Consider the following 2,931-nt stretch of genomic DNA (forward strand, 5'->3'; position numbering starts at 1 on the left):
GGCAATCTACCTCATGAACAGTTAAATGTTCTCCCATTGTGCAATAAAAGTATGTGCAATAACCTTATACTTATTTATCACCCTACATCCTAGTACATCCCTACAACTTATTTATTTTTTATTTTTTTATTCTATTCCTATTTTATTTTATCTATAGCACACCTGTACATACAATTGGTTCTTTTAGTGTGGTTTATTTATATTTATGTATGTGTATTTTATTCACATCTTATTTTTATTATCTGTGTGTTGTGGTTTTCTCTGTGTACTGGAAGCTTGTGACACTAAAACAAATTCCTTGTATGTGCAAACATACTTGGCAATAAAGCTCTTTCTGACTTTCACAGTTAACATCCTCTGTGAAAAAGAATCATATAGAATATGCACTTGTAGTATAATTCAAAATGCAAAAGTATATTTAGTTTTACTATACTATACTTTAACTTTTAACTATACTATAATATACTATAATACTACTATAATAACCATACAGATAATATAATATTATGTAAAAGGCCACTTATGTGTAATTAAATCATGTCTGTTTTTAATGCACTTAAGTACAAGTGCACTTTGTGATAATGACAAAGGCAATTTTAAGTTATTATATTTTAATATTCTTTTGTTCTGCTTTAAATAATTACACTTATTTTGATATGTTGACTAATTATAAATGTACATTACATTTAAAGTTTAATTATTTTAATATATACTAAATTGCAACTTCATCATTACAAATGTGTAATCACAAATAGATTTAAATACATGACATACAAGTTTTATTAGAAATTACATTAAAGTTTATTTACTTTGCCAATCATAAATGTTTGTCAGTACATTCAGCAGTACACTTTAACAATATAAAAAGCAATAGTAGTAATTATGAAATTACATATAAACTTCAGTATTAATTAAGAGGGCCAAAAAAACTCTTAAGTTCAGCTAATTGAATTTTAAATAAATCTAAACTATAATACATTTTAATTTATTTGCATTAACATGCAGTTGTCCTGAAAACATTACATTCAGTTCAAACTTAAAAAAATATATTTTTAAAGTAGGCTATATTATTTTTATAAATACTTGTTGCAATTTCATGAGATGATTGGAAAAGTTAATGAGGAAAGGAAAGTTAAATTAAAACTGCCTACACTGGTGATGTGATCTCTATAAAGACAATCACTCATCGGTGTGTCATGGATAAACCCATTACCTCCTTTTGCCCTTACTGGCCAGACAGTCACATGATAGGTTGTGTCATAGAGACTGAAATACATGTGTAAATAGGCATCACTCTTTTATTCTTTCTTCTAATGAAAGCAGCTTCCTTAAGCTTTAACTGTGTGTTAAATCTGTTTAGACAAATACTCAACCTGCACAATTTTTACAATGTTCCCAATTAGGCGTTTTATATGAAAACATCCTGTGGTGAGGTCATTTTCATTTGTTGGCCTGTTATCTTTCCAGGTACCTCCGGGAGTGCTTGATTCTGCAGAAAACTGAGGAAAATTGATCTACTCAATGCAGACCACCGTTCTATGCAAAGACCCCCGCTGTTCTTCACTGAAAGCCCATCAAATGATTTTGAATGCAAGTTGCATTCTCTATTGCCATAACACGGCGTACTGAGAATATGCTTTAAGACAGCTATATTCCCATAAATTCAGTTAAATTCAAGTTATCCAGAATGTTGGGCAAATCCCATATTCTGGCGAAGAATATCTTGGGCAATCCCTGCTGAGGTGTCAACATCTACTTACAATTCTGTTCATCATCATCTGTCATTTTTAATTCATATATTTTCGGGGGGGGGTTTCTTTATTTTTTAATGAATTTATTCAAGGATTCTGAAGAAATCCTCTTTTATCTCAAGCAGTTTGGAAATGCAAATTTGTTTGTCAAAGCAAACAATTCTAATTACTTTAGGTTTAATTCTAATTAGAAAAGAGTTCTCGAATATGTTTGGTCGAACAGCAGTGACTTCCTATATGAATGAGTCACTGAATCATTCATACAACAGATTCATTCAAAAAAATTTAATTTAGTACATTTTTAGTAATGAAACAAGTGACTGAGTAATTCATTCACATTCAAATTGTTCAAAAACTCCTATTCATTCAGGAACAAAACACCGTGTAATGTGGCAGTCAAAGGAAGGTGAAGCAGATGATCAAGTATAGCGATTTTATTTCAATTAGCAAGAAGTTTTATATATGACAACACATGCCTATAGACTGAACATGTAATATGCATGCTATGTTGCTCAGAAAAGTACAACAGTTGATTCTGCTTTGACTCTGTTTGGAACTATTTTTGCAGTAAAAATAGACAAAGTAACTGATAGGGCTGCCCTCGACTAGGGATTTTTCTGGTCAACTATTAGTTGTTCATTTGAAGCATTAGTCGACTAATAGCACGTTTATTAATAAACAATTTAAATCATTATAATGAGCCTTTAATTGTGTACATAGCCTAATAAGCGCTCAAACACACGCATAAAGCTTGCCACAGCGCACCGGCAGAAGTAATGATTATGAATGTGTCAGGGTAAAACAGTAAGGAGACTGCATTAACATTTTAATAATTTGATAAACTAGTGCTTTCTTTGTTTTCAGCTTCAGAGATGAAGTCGGCAACACTGACTCGCCATCTCTCGAAATTTCGCTATCTATAGATATATTTTTAATGTCTGTAAGGCAAGGATATACATAGAGTTTTGTGCTCAAGTTCACAGAGACCGAGACGGCAGAAAGCGCATCCTGATTGCTTTCATTATTTTACAAAAGCGCTGTATTGTGAGTGCAAACAAATAAACGTAGAGTCTTTACGGATTCGAAAAAAAACGTATTACTCTTATCTGTATGACCAAAAATGACGGAGTATTTTAGGAGTAAGTGAGGGCACCGGCGCCTCCATCTGTCCTGCAGTGAG

This window comes from Sinocyclocheilus rhinocerous, unplaced genomic scaffold (genome assembly GCF_001515625.1).
Source record: "Sinocyclocheilus rhinocerous isolate Xijiao unplaced genomic scaffold, SAMN03320098_v1.1 scaffold510, whole genome shotgun sequence".
NCBI classification, from domain to species: Eukaryota; Metazoa; Chordata; class Actinopteri; order Cypriniformes; family Cyprinidae; genus Sinocyclocheilus; species Sinocyclocheilus rhinocerous.